The 14209-nt window shown below is 40.6% G+C and overlaps 1 protein-coding gene across 1 annotated transcript in view; it reads right to left on the minus strand.

The window, feature by feature from the left end:
• pdgfrb (platelet-derived growth factor receptor, beta polypeptide) overlaps positions 1-13008 on the minus strand; it is a 105217-nt gene extending 92209 nt beyond the window's left edge. Inside the window, exon 1 of the mRNA XM_060915204.1 lies at positions 12859-13008. The gene's annotated coding sequence lies outside the window, so the exon portion shown is untranslated. The remainder of the gene's footprint in view (positions 1-12858) is intronic.
• Positions 13009-14209: the final 1201 nt, after the last annotated feature.

Below are 14209 nucleotides of genomic sequence, written 5' to 3' on the forward strand. Positions count from 1 at the left end.
GGGAAAAAAATTTTCATATCTGAGCAGCATATTACATAAGAGAACACTTTTGAGAATCAAAACAGAAAACATAATGAAGGCTGCTGGGTTTTGGTGCAAAATTAAGAAGCAAGTGTGACAGTAAAAGTGTCCAGAAGAACTGTGGCTGGTTCTGTAAGATGCTCCGTAAAACCTACAGCTCATTTCCTTATAAACCTGCACTCATTGTACCTGAGACTATTATTTTTTTAAGCAAAGGGTCGTTTCACACCAAATATTGACTTTGTTTCATTTATTATGGATTAATGCTGTTTATAGTATTTTTTTTAACATTGAAACATTCTATTTCATTATTTTTCAAGCCATTTTTAGTCGACAGCATTTCTTTACATGTGCCTAAGACTTTTGCACAGCACTGTATGTCTATTAACCAGTTTGTACTTTGCATGGGATAAGTGATCTCTGTGGAAATCCTAGAGATGGGACTGTCTTCATGATGTATGTATGATCCTTACACTAGTTCCTTGCACACAACATCTATATAAACTGTATATACTATCTATTATAGCAGCTTTTTGCAGAGCTGGTGACTGTTCAAGGTATGCTTGATATTTAGTAGGTCACATGAACATAACATGTACATAGGAAGTCAATAACTTACAACCCTGATTCCAAAAAAGTTGGGACAAAGTACAAATTGTAAATAAAAACAGAATGCAATAATTTACAAATCTCAAAAACTGATATTGTATTCACAACAGAACATAGACAACATATTAAATGTCAAAAGTGAGACATTTTGAAATTTCATGCCAAATATTGGCTCATTAGAAATTTCATGACAGCAACACATCTCAAAAAAAGTTGGGACAGGGGCAATAAGAGGCTGGAAAAGTTAAAAGGTACAAAAAAGGAACAGCTGGAGGACCAAATTGTAACTCATTAGGTCAATTGGCAATAGGTCATTAACATGACTGGGTATTAAAAGAGCATCTTGGAGTGGCAGTGGCTCTCAGAAGTAAAGATGGGAAGAGGATCACCAATCCCCCTAATTCTACACAGACAAATAGTGGAGCAATATCAGAAAGGAGTTTGACAGTGTAAAATTGCAAAGAGTTTGAACATATCATCATCTACAATGCATAATATCATCAAAAAATTCAGAGAATCTGGAAGAATCTCTGTGCGTAAGGGTCACGGCCGGAAAACCATACTGGGTGCCCGTGATCTTCGGGCCCTTAGACGGCACTGCATCATATACAGGCATGCTTCTGTATTGGAAATCACAAAATGGGCTCAGAAATATTTCCAGAGAACATTATCTGTGAACACAATTCACCGTGCCATCCGCCGTTGCCAGCTAAAACTCTATAGTTCAAAGAAGAAGCCGTATCTAAACATGATCCAGAAGCGCAGACGTCTTCTCTGGGCCAAGGCTCATTTAAAATGGACTGTGGCAAAGTGGAAAACTGTTCTGTGGTCAGAGGAATCAAAATTTGAAGTTCTTTATGGAAATCAGGGACGCCGTGTCATTCGGACTAAAGAGGAGAAGGACAACCCAAGTTGTTATCAGCGCTCAGTTCAGAAGCCTGCATCTCTGATGGTATGGGGTTGCATTAGTGCGTGTGGCATGGCCAGCTTACACATCTGGAAAGACACCATCAATGCTGAAAGGTATATCCAGGTTCTAGAGCAACATATGCTCCCATCCAGACGACGTCTCTTTCAGGAAAGACCTTGCATTTTCCAACATGACGATGCCAAACCACATACTGCATCAATTACAGCATCATGGCTGCATAGAAGAAGGGTCCGGGTACTGAACTGGCCAGCCTGCAGTCCAGATCTTTCACCCATAGAAAACATTTGGCGCATCATAAAACGGAAGATACGACAAAAAAGACTTAAGACAGTTGAGCAACTAGAATCCTACATTAGACAAGAATGGGTTAACATTCCTATCCCTAAACTTGAGCAACTTGTCTCCTCAGTCCCCAGACGTTTACAGACTGTTGTAAAGAGAAAAGGGGATGTCTCACAGTGGTAAACATGGCCTTGTCCCAACTTTTTTTAGATGTGTTGTTGTCATGAAATTTAAAATCACCTAATTTTTCTCTTTAAATTATACATTTTCTCAGTTTAAACATTTATGTCATCTATGTTCTATTCTGAATAAAATATGGAATTTTGAAACTTCCACATCATTGCATTCCGTTTTTATTTACAATTTGTACTTTGTCCCAACTTTTTTGGAATCGGGGTTGTACATTAAAAAAAACCCAGAAGTGTCCTTTCTTTGACAAGTCCATTTAAATATGATTTATTGTTCTGCATTTTTATCTCTGCCAATACTTGGTTTCATTTTGTATTCGACATGAGACGATAGAAAAGTCCTGGATTGTTTTTACATTGAAGAAAAGACTTTAAACCATTTTTCCCACAGGGTATATTATGAAATATTATATTATCTAATATTTCTGGTGGCAGCATGGTGGTGTAGTGGTTAGCATTGTTGCCTCACAGCAAGAAGGTCCTGGGTTTGAGCCCAGTGGCTGACAGGGGCCTTTCTGTGTGGAGTTGCATGTTCTCCCCGTGTCTGCGTGGGTTTCCTCCAGGTGCTCCGGTTTCCCCCACAGTCCAAAGACATGCAGGTTAGGTTAACTGGTGACTCTAAATTGACTGTAGGTGTGAATGTGAGTGTGAATGGTTGTTTGTTTCTATGTGTCAGCCCTGCGATGATCTGGCGACTTGTCCAGGGTGTACCCTGCCTCTTGCCCGTAGTCAGCTGGGATAGGCTCCAGTTTGCCCACAACCTTGCACAGGATAAGCGGTTACAGATAATGGATGGATATTTCTGGTGATGAAATTATTATAATACAACTACCATCACCAACTTTGTTGGAGGAGGTTCTGTTTTTGCCTCCATTTTTTTTTTTTTTGTTCCCAACATTACTTAAAAAGTAGTGAACAGGTTTTGATGAAATTTTGAGGAATGGTGGGACAATGGCTGAGGAACAATTGATTAGATTTTGATGCAACTCCAGATATGTATGTAAACATCTGGATATTCTAATATGTGGCTTGGCAGAGGTACAGTATGCACTCTACCAAGTGCCCTTCTAGTTCAGCCTGTTTTGAGATGCTGTTATATAGATTTTTTTCAAGACTATTTCAAGGTTGAAATTAATGAAACTGTCTAGAAGTAGGTTGAAATTTGGTTTACTGCAAGTTTATAACAGGAAATACAAGGCAAATTTGACTACATTCAAAATATTTTCACTTTTTTTTTTTTTTTGCAGTGCACCATAATATTTTCAGAGTCTGTAAAAAAAAAAAAAAGACTGAGATTTTGATTGGAGTAAAATCCCAGATATATACTGGGACTAATTAGAGCATGTAAGACTTGATAAGAATAACAACTGCTTGTGTAAAAAGCATAGTGACTGTTGACCTACTCATACATACCACTGATTTTTTTCTGGAAAATCACAGAATGGTAAATTCAGTGTTTATCTGGAATACACACTACTTTTTTGATGCCCTCTCTACATTTGCAAAACCTCAGGTTCTCTTTTGGAGTTGATAAGAAACGATGACTCTTTTCTTCAAAACAAGTCCAACCAGTAAAGAAATGAGTGTGTGGTAAAGCCGAGGTTTTGGCGTTTTCAGATGTGGCCTCATATCTCTTCCCCTCCAAGGCTTGTTAAGGATGAATTGTTGGCACAAAATGTGTTTGAAAACCATTTAAAATTAAAAGCTCAAAGCAGTTTAATTTCAATGGATCGTCCCTTCTTGTTTAATAAAGTGCTATATATCTTTATATTTACAGCCACAGGTCACAGTTTGTTGCTTTCTGATCTCACTGACTGGGCTCAGCTGCTGAGGAGGACAGCAGCGCCAGAGACATGTCATCCGAGAATTACAGAAAGTTCCGTCTGTGAAGAAGGCACCGGATGCAGGGGCCCAGGGAACAGGCTGCACCCTTAAACCGCCGGCCACATCTGGTCCATATGACACCAGTTCCTGAGCCTCGCATTAGGGATGTGTTTAAATACAGCCTTCAGTGCTTATCTTTGTTTATAAAATAGCTGCATTTCGACTGACTATAAAAAAAAAAGTTAGAAATCGTTTTTTATGTAATATTGCTGTCTTATTTTTGTGACAACTGCTTAATTTTAGGCCTGAAAATCTTATTGTATTGACAAAAAATGTGGCTTCTTTACAGAAAGATGCATGACGACGAAATAAACAAAGCTAATCAACAACTTGTAATTCTTACTAAATGATATACTTGAATTATACTGAACATTAAGGTATTCAGCTTTCTAAAGATGAAGCCTGTCTGATAGGGAAACCCATCCATCCATCCATCCATCCATTATCTGTAGCTGCTTATCCTGTACAGGGTCACAGGCAAGCTGGAGCCTATCCCAGCTGACTATGGGCGAGAGGCGGGGTCACCCTGGACAAGTTGCCAGGTCATCGCAGAGCCATAGATTTAATCTTTTTGTCTATTCATTTGTCAAACAAGTTCAGGTGGTTTAAGCTACTTACGGCTCTTTTTCTTCACAAACAAACACACAATGGGCTCGAACAACAACCTCTCTCACACTGCCCTCAAACTCTACTTCTTGCCAGAACCCTGATAAATCCTGTGAGAACCTCAGCACACCCCATGCATCAAAAAAGAGTGAGCGAGAGACATTGAGATCCAGGGAGTGAGGGAAGGGAAGAGGCTGAAAAAAATTAGCAGCTGAACACAATTACTACTCTGGCTTTAAATCCCCTTTTCCAGTTCCACAGACATGGCAAGGAAAAACAGAGAGGGAAAGAATGAAAGACGAGGAAGTCAGGCTTTGCTGAAGCTATTCTGTCGCACTAGATGTAGTTAAACGTGCCAGGTGATGATTAAACCCAGTGCTTGGAGATGACTTGAAGAAGCACTGCATATTAACCCCCATTTTTCAAAGGAATCATTTGTTATAATCATATCATTCAAAACAAGTTACTGAATTATTGATAAAATATATTATATTAATGTTTTCAAAATTTTCCATTGTGCACACACGGGGCACATATTTAGTTAATAAAGCGCATTGGTGACACATACAAAAGTTATGCACTGTTATGGTCTCCTCAAAGTTTTGAGTCTCACACACACACACACACACACACACACACAAATACACAATCTGTCCTTTCAACACATGGTTACTTATCTCCAAAAGAAAGCCTGATAATATTTTCTTTTGGCCTGCCCACTTTGCTGTCTGACAGACACGATTTTCCATGTCCTTGTTTGATTTGGATGCAGTGCAGAAAAACAGCACAGCTTTAGACCGATGAGAAAGAGGCAAAAATCACTTTTATTAAGCATATTTTTGGATCCTGAGGGGTGAAATGGAGATGTTTGTGCCAAACAGGCTGGTTTGAGTAGTTCAGAAACTGCTGATCTCTTGGGATTTTCACACAAAACATATGTTTTTGTGATAAACCATGGAAGGCTTTGGTTTACTCCAATAGCCAGTCTTTACAACTGTGGTGAGTATAAAAGCATCATAGAACACACAACACCTCAAACACTATATTGGGTTCTACTCCTGTCCACAAAAAACAGCAATCTGAGTCTACAGTGGGTACAGGCTCACTGAAACTGGACAGCTGAAGATAAAGGGAAAAGAGCAGGTGTGGTGTTTTGGGTTTTTTTTTTTCCCCTGAATCTTCAACTGTCCAGTTTTGGTGCATGAGTGTATGGATTATCCTGCTGCCACTCGTGGCTGAATGGATACATTTTTGAATGACCAGGCATAAAGTGGCCAGTTTGTGTATATCATGTTTTATTATATCCATAGTCACTGGATATGAGCAATCAGATGCTCTGATTGGCTACTCTACTACTACCGCATCAGCTTAACCAAGCTGTTACTTCCATCGAATTGTTTCAATTGCACACCAGGGTGACCTGAGTTCGAACTGCCAGTGCTGTCTGGCATTTAATTTTCATGGGCGGCATGGTGGTGTAGTGGTTAGTACTGTTGCCTCACAGCAAGAAGGTACTGGGTTCAAGCCCAGTGGCCAACGGGGGCCTTTCTGTGTGGAGTTTACAAGTTGTCTGCGTGGGTTTCCTCTGAGTGCTCCGGTTTCCTCCACAGTCCAAAGACATGTGGCAGGTTAACATGGGGTGGCCTTGGGCTGAAGTGCTCTTTAGCAAGGCATCTAACCCCCAACTGCTCCCTGGGCGCTGTAGCATAGCTGCTCATTGCTCTGGGTATGTGTATGTGCTCATTGCTCACTTGTGTGTGTTCACTGCTTCAGATGGGTTAAATGCAGAGGAGGAATTTCACTGTGCTTGAGTGTACATGTGACAAATAAAGGCTTCTTCTTCTTCTTCTTCTTCTTCTACTATGATATCAGCTCATATAACATGAGTAGAGAAAAACAAAATGGCGGCGCATGTTGCTGAACCAACCGAGGACAAAATAAAAACTCTACTTGAAAACAAAACCCCAATAATTGTTATCAAGTATTTAAAAGAAACAGAAATAGTTAAAAGAATATAGTTGAGGGGGCGGCACAGTGGTGTAGTGGTTAGCGCTGTTGCCTCACAGCAAGAAGGTCCTGGGTTCGAGCCCCGGGGCCAGCGAGGGCCTTTCTGTGTGGAGTTTGCATGTTCTCCCCGTGTCCGCATGGGTTTCCTCCGGGTGCTCCGGTTTCCCCCACAGTCCAAAGACATGCAGGTTAGGTTAACTGGTGACTCTAAATTGACCGTAGGTGTGAGTGTGAATGGTTGTCTGTGTCTATGTGTCAGCCCTGTGATGACCTGGCAACTTGTCCAGGGTGTACCCTGCCTTTCGCCCGTAGTCAGCTGGGATAGGCTCCAGCTTGCCTGCGACCCTGTAGAAGGATAAAGCGGCTAGAGATAATGAGATGAGATGAATATAGTTGGGGGTCCCCCAATATCTCCTGTTCCACACTCCAGCCCAGTCAGTGGCAGCAAATGCCAATGGTCAAAAAACCCTAAAGAAGAAGAACAAGAAGAAAATCCCCAAAAATACAAAAAATAGCAACAAAATATGGAATAAAAGTATTTGATGGTAAGAATGTATTCTTTTTTATTTTTCAAGAATTATTATCGCATTTTTCATAAATTGCTACTGTCATTTCACCAGTTTGTTTACATTCTAAGCGCAAATTATTTTGTCAGAAGTTTTGCATAAAGTTTTCATTTATCAAATTTGCAAAAATTAAAAATGCTCTGTTTCTCAAAATCCAGTGAATGTGGATATAATAAAAGTGTTATTCCACTTAATCTCGTCATATATGGTTTATAACCAACTCGGTGCTACGTGCCTCATCAGTTATCAGCTCATGTACGACTCGATTTTGTGGAATAACTATTAAATATTTCACTGTTTCCACTTAAACTTTGGTAAAATTATTGGTGTGATGTTAGTCATAAGAGGTGGCATGGTGGTGCAGTGGTTAGCCCTGCGATAGATTGGTGACCTGCCCAGGGTATAACCTGCCCCTCGCCTGAAGTCAGCTCCAGCTTCCCCTGTGACCCTGATGGATAAGTGGGATGGATGGATGTTACTCATAAGTGCCCAGTCAGCTTGTGTGTTTCCAGTCTCAAAATTTACATACTATATTGTACCTATAAAAGAAAGATGTAACACGGATAGCCTTTTCTGGTTACAGTATTCAAATGTATTTTTCTGGATTTTTATCCTGTTAGCACTCAATTCTACCACCTTTAGCATCACAAAATCTTTTTGAAAGACCAGTAATTAAAACTGCCATTTTTTTAATCATTCAAGGTTTTTTTTGATTAATTTTTCTAACATTTGACTGATTTTGACTTTTGTTCAAAATCCAACATGGTCTCACACTTGAAAATTAATAAAAGTTGGCATGATTCAAGCCATATAAAAAGTTACCAAGGTATGGTAAAGGTAAGCATTTGTACCTTTTCTTACAAGTTCACTCAACAAAATCCAATCTAAACTCCAACTATCTCCATTGCTTGTTCAGATTTGCTCCAATGTTTTTTTTTTTTTAATATCATGTTATGCAAGAAAATTGTCTTACAGTTTCTGTTTCACTTTGTCTTCAACTGTGTGGGCCTAGTTTTAAAGTTTTTAGTCTTTGTTACTCTTACCATTCGTGATCATGTCTCACATGTAGATTATTAATGTAGTATATTATTAATATTCATTCTTATACTGTATCCTTGTCAGGGTTGCGGTAGACCTTGGAACAATAGGTGTGAGGCAGGAATACACAGACATTCACACACTCTCACACATAGTGCCAACTAGCTAATCCACCTACCCACGGGCGCAGATAGAGGGTGGGACGGGTGGGATTCGTCCCACCCAGATTTAAATTCACCTCGTTCAATCCCCTCCACTTATAGGGAGGAAAAAACGCCTATGCTGTCTTTCTTTGCATAAGGCAAACCTCACGGAAAAATCAAAAGACTCATTACCATTCGGTTTATTGAGGTGCACAGCAGTACATACATAGTTGCAACAACTCACATAAAACAAAACAAAGACTGATATTCGGTTGGTTGAGCTGCGCAGACTGCACAGGTTGCGAGCTCGAGCTTGGTTGCTATGGTTACCCACAACAAGTTTGACAGGCATATCGGGGACAGCTCCTAGTTCAGGACCCCAACACGGCATGATGAAGGGTGCCAAACCGAAAAGGCAGAAAACGATTGCATCGTTTTTTCATAAAACAACGACTGTAAGTAAACTGTGCCTTACTTTATCATATCACCTTGCAATTTTTTGATAGTCTGTTCAAAGTAATGTCGTAGTGAAAGTAAAATTGTACGGAGTAGAGATGCCTTTCTGGTAGCCTCCTTCTTTCGGTGGTAGCCTGTAGATACAGTGCTCAGAAGGCAGTTTTAATGTTTAATCTGGCGTTCCCTGCCATAATTTCAGCGAGCATATTGTTTCATAAGGAAACTTTGTGAAGAGTTGTTGACTGACTGCCGCTCACGCAACACACAGGCATAGTTAGAAAGTCAGGATGCACTGGTTTACACTTTACACACACACACGTAGCCCAGCCACATGTTGGGGGTGGGGTTGGGGTTGGTTTGCTGGCAGCTTTGTCCCCCCCAGTTCAAAAAACGTATCTGTGCCACTGCACCTACCAGCATGTTTTTGGGAACTGGGAGGAATGCAGAAAACCCACACACATACACACACATATGACTAAAGCATGCAACATGCAATACTCCTCACTGACAGAGCTGTGAGGCAGCAATGATACCTATTATAGGACTTTAACTGGACTATAATGACACTGTGACTGCACCCTTGGAAATCCCTGAAGATCTTTCCTGAAAATGACCAATACAGGAAAATGACTAGGTATGAATGACACTTATTCACCACTGAGACAACAAATCAGTAGATCCAAGCAGAGCTGATTTAAGTCAAATGTGAACTGCTTCTGACACAGCAGAGTGCTATCAGAGCAGGTCTGATGGAAAGCACATGGCACTGTGCAGCGGGCACTGCAGATTGCTTGTAATGTGTAACACATGGTTTCATCTACCTGGCATGCAGCACAGCTGGGGGAGGGGGAGGAGGACGGAAACAGCTGATGACGCAGAGTTAGCATAACTCCCTTCAGAGACAAATTGACACCGCTTCAGTATTAGACAGTCTCTCAGAATTGGCATACCTACAGCTTTATGTCAGTACGAGAATTCCTCACAGCACACTACCTCATTTCTGAGGAACGAACATGGAAAGCAGAAATTATTAGAGTAAAATGGAAGAAAATGACTTCAGACATGTTTTCAATTTTATAAATAGAGTCTGTGAGTCGGAAAGTAGAGCTCAACCTTGCATGGAGAACAAGGAAACAGCAACAGTATGGCCCAAAAAAAGATGTTTAAAAGTGGTCCATTTATGTGGTATTTTTTTACATTCATGAGCTTCGACACAATGTTGATGTTTCTCAAGACGGCAGAACCAATCAAGGTCCAGTTTAAGGTTGAGGCAAAGTCTAATTATAGTGTCGTTGTATTTGTATGAGATATTCTTCATGAATTTGTGACACATCTGTAGAAAACATTGATATTCCCAATAGTTTTGTCTTATTTTGACTGTCAAAATGCTTTTACATCAATGGTGATCAAATTGCAATCCTCCAAGGGTTGGTGAAGCATAGCCATGGAGTCTGTGATTTTTTAAAAAATTTATTTCATTACAATCCGGGTTCTCCAGAAAATCTGAAGTAGCCGGCTTAAAAAAGACGTTTTTGATTGTCTAAATAGAGTCTGTGACTTGGAAAGTAGAGCTCAACCTTGCATGGAGAACAAGGAGACAGCAACAGTATGGCCCAATAAAAGATGCTCAAAAGTGGTCCATTTATGTGGTATTCTTTACGTTAAATAGCTGGCTACTTTTTTTAGCTGTCCATTTCAGATTTTCTGGAGAACCTCGACTGTAATGAAATAAATTTCAAAAAAATCACAGACTCCATGGCTAAGGTTCACCAACCCTTGGAGGACCCCAATTTGATCACCACGGATGTAAAAGCGTGGCTCTGGAATTTGTGGCAGCAATGCTAGAGGGGTCTGGGGGCATGCCCTCCCAAAAAATTTTAAAATTTGCCTGCCTTCTGGTGCATTTTCAGCTAATAAATTACTAACCATTTCCCTGTAAAATACTTGCAAAATATCTATGAAATTTCCCTCCAGATGTGTGTGCTTGGCTTTCTCAGTTACCCTCGGTAGTACGCTGCCTGGCTCTGTACTACATGATGTAATATAACTACATCTGCTACAATGTGGTCACATAGTCCAGCTCAGCCAATCAGAGCACAAGAATCGATCAACCAATATGGCGTCTCTTCTGGTCATGCTAAACCCAAATTGAAGACAATTTCATGGTGGAATAATTGGATTTGCAGCAAATTATGGACAGTGGAGATGATATAAATTGCTTGAACATTGAAAGGCAAGTTTTTATTTTTTTCTGGGATTGAGTAGCCGGTGCAGACCATCTGTTTGGCGGAGAAAACTGTCGATCGAAGGCGCTTGTGGGTATTTCTGTGCAACAGTGGAAATCACAACCCAGATTTATTATCGAGTTCTTTTCGTTATACTCTGTTAGCTTCCTCATGTGAAATGAATGCGTTTATTCGCAAACCTCAAACTCGAAAACAAGTAGTGTTCTTTTAATTGAAAATTCAGGAATAGAATGCTGTATGGCTCTGGTAACTATTATATATACAACCCAGTGTGGTCTTCTGCTCTTGTAGTGCATCCACATCAAGGTTCGGCGCGTTGTGTGCTCTGAGATGCTTTTCTGCTCACCACGGTTGTAAAGAGTGGTTCTCTGAGTTACCATAGCCAACCAGTCTGACCATTTCTCCTCTGACCTCCTTCATCACTAAGGTGTTTCCAACGGCAGAGCTTTCACTTAGTGGATGTTTTCTGTTTTCTTGCACAATTCTGTATAAACTCTAGAAACTGTTATATGCGAAAATACTCTAAACCCAAAATGACTACAATGACGAGGATATCGTGTTTACCTTCCCATCACAAATATATAATAAAGTCCTTTTATTATGCACCAAAATAACGAAGCCCTACCTTCATTTCCAGTTTACAACAAGGAGTCAGAAAGAACAGCATGATCCAAGCAAAGGTGCGTTGGGGGATACGCATGAGAAAGCATGGCACCGCCAATCTCAAATCCTGGCAAGCCAAAGTTCAGGTGCAGAACATCTGTGCCAAACATCTGTAGCAAGGCATGCACACCTCATGCTTGCCATGCAGATGGGTAAATAAGTAAACAGGAAGATGCACAAACATGGAAAAAGTTTTCTGCAGGCACAAAAGTGCAAAATGAGCGTCTTTATAAGTACCAGATATTCGGAGAACAAAATATTGAATAAGAAGCCCTACAAAAAATATAATAATAATAATAATAATAATAATAATAATAATAATAAATAAAGCAGGCAGCAACACAAACTGGCATTCTTTCATAAGGATCATCTTACGTCTGTTAGTACATCATAGCATAGTAATATTAACCCATGCTCAGGACAAGGGACCAGTTAAGGAGAGGAGCTGTTCAAACAATTCATCAGCACCAAAATAGTGTTCCATACATAGTGGTCTGAGGACGTAACTGCTTGCCAAACACGCTCACTCAGCGAGAGAGTAAACATCTTAAATTTCTCAGGCAGTCTTGTGAAAGGGGAACATGTGTAAATGCAGCCTACTGCGTTTATTCTCCCTAAGTGGCAAAGACATGCCACATATTTAACACACACAAACAAATCCCTGCATCACAAACGATCCCAGCTGCCCAACGTCCTGGAAAACTGGGTTTTCCCATCTACCACAAGAACCAAGTTGCCACAACAACACTGACCATATACAAAGGCATCCAAAAAGCAACAAAGATTATTATTGTGTTTAAAGTAACTGTGTGTATCATTTCACTGTCATAATAGATGGCACTGATGCATGACACAATGACATACACTCTTGCAAAGGGATGTGATGAGTCAGTCTGAAACTAAAGTGGAATTAGGGAGATTAGTATGAGCTGTCTGGATCCTTTCTCCATTCAATATTCAGGACACATTTAAGAGTGTGCTCAGAGTGAACAATCAGGAGGTCCATGATAAACATCTGAATGTGTCTCTTACAAAGAAAATATACCTCTCTCTCTCTCTCTCTCTCTCTCTGTCTGTACATGCTGCCTGCAGAAAAAGTCACTTTTATAAGCAGTTCTCAACATGTGCACAGGTTTAAAATACCCAGAGGCTCAAAGAAGAAACAGGAGCCACCTCTTCCAGTAAAAAAACAAAACAAAAGCACATCATGATGCTTACCTGAAGCTTCTCAATACTCCGAGTCCTCTTAGTGCGTCAGATTCTGAGCATGCCTCTGTCTCTGAATGTCTCTCTGTCTTTCTACTACTGTGCTCTCTCTCTCTCTCTCTCTCTCTCTCTCTCTCTCTCTCTCTCTCTCTCGTGCAGTGTCTCTGATTCTCCCAGTCACTCTACTTACATGTGAGTAACAGTCTCCAATAGTGGAGAGTGTGTATCGTGGAGGCTGGGTCAAACTCTGTGCTCTGTGCTGACGGAGCGAGCATGTTTATCATTTACACTCTTGAGTCCTGAGAACAGGGGAAGACCAGACGTCTGTTTATTTAGTAAGATGAGCACTTAAGCCACCATAATCTGAAATTCTGAAACTGATACTGGGATATAGCACTGTTTATTCACTCCAATGAATTTCACACACAGGCAAAAAAAAACAAAACAGATTGACAGAAAGAGAAGAGAATGAGAGAAAAGTGAATGAAAATGCAAAAGCAGTGAAGAGGCAGTGAAGAAGTCTTGACAACAGATGTTTATTTGATCTGTAAAGAGAGTAAAAAAGAAACACAGACAGACACACACACACACACACACACACACACACAAGATTATTAATGCCACTAATTTACACAATGCTATACTCTTTACCAATTCTGACCTTTGTAACCAAATGGGAGGGTTTGTTGGTTTGTCGGTTGGTTTGTTTGTTTGTTTGTTTGTTTGTTTGTTTGTTTGTTTGTTTGTTTGTTTGTTTGTTTGTTTGTTTAAACCTGCATTTTGTGAAAAAATTCTTTGACCAGCCAGATTTCCCCTCAAGGACAAAACAATCAGGTATTCTTACCCTGAAAGTTATAAAGAAAAATTCTTACTCTGAAAAATATAAACAAATGTACACACACACACACTTACTTGCTTAAGGATGTCCGTCGTATCCGATGATGACAATCCTGCCTCTGCTACTTGTGAGTTCTCAAGTGACTATAAAGTCCAATCCGTGAGCCACGCTACCTGCCGCAGACAGAACAGTTAAGGGCACTGACTGGGGGTATGGGTGTGGAACTGGCTTCATGTCTCTTCAAGCGTCTCCTGGTCTGTCAGTCTCCTCGGTCCTCCTTGAGCTTCTGCACCCCTTGTTGACAGAGCTGCCGCCAGATGGAGCGTTGGGTGGCAATGTCCTCCAGCTGGCTTGGGTTCAAACCACACTTTTTCATAGTCGTCTTCAGTTGGTCTTTGTAACATTTTTTCTGGCCCCTTGCCAGGCGGCAGCCAACATGTACCTGGCCATACAGCACCTTGCAAGGTCAGCGTTCCTTCAGCATCCTGATGATGTGACCAAGCCAGCGAAGTTGGTGCTGGGTGA

This window comes from Neoarius graeffei, chromosome 2 (assembly GCF_027579695.1).
Source record: "Neoarius graeffei isolate fNeoGra1 chromosome 2, fNeoGra1.pri, whole genome shotgun sequence".
NCBI classification, from domain to species: Eukaryota; Metazoa; Chordata; class Actinopteri; order Siluriformes; family Ariidae; genus Neoarius; species Neoarius graeffei.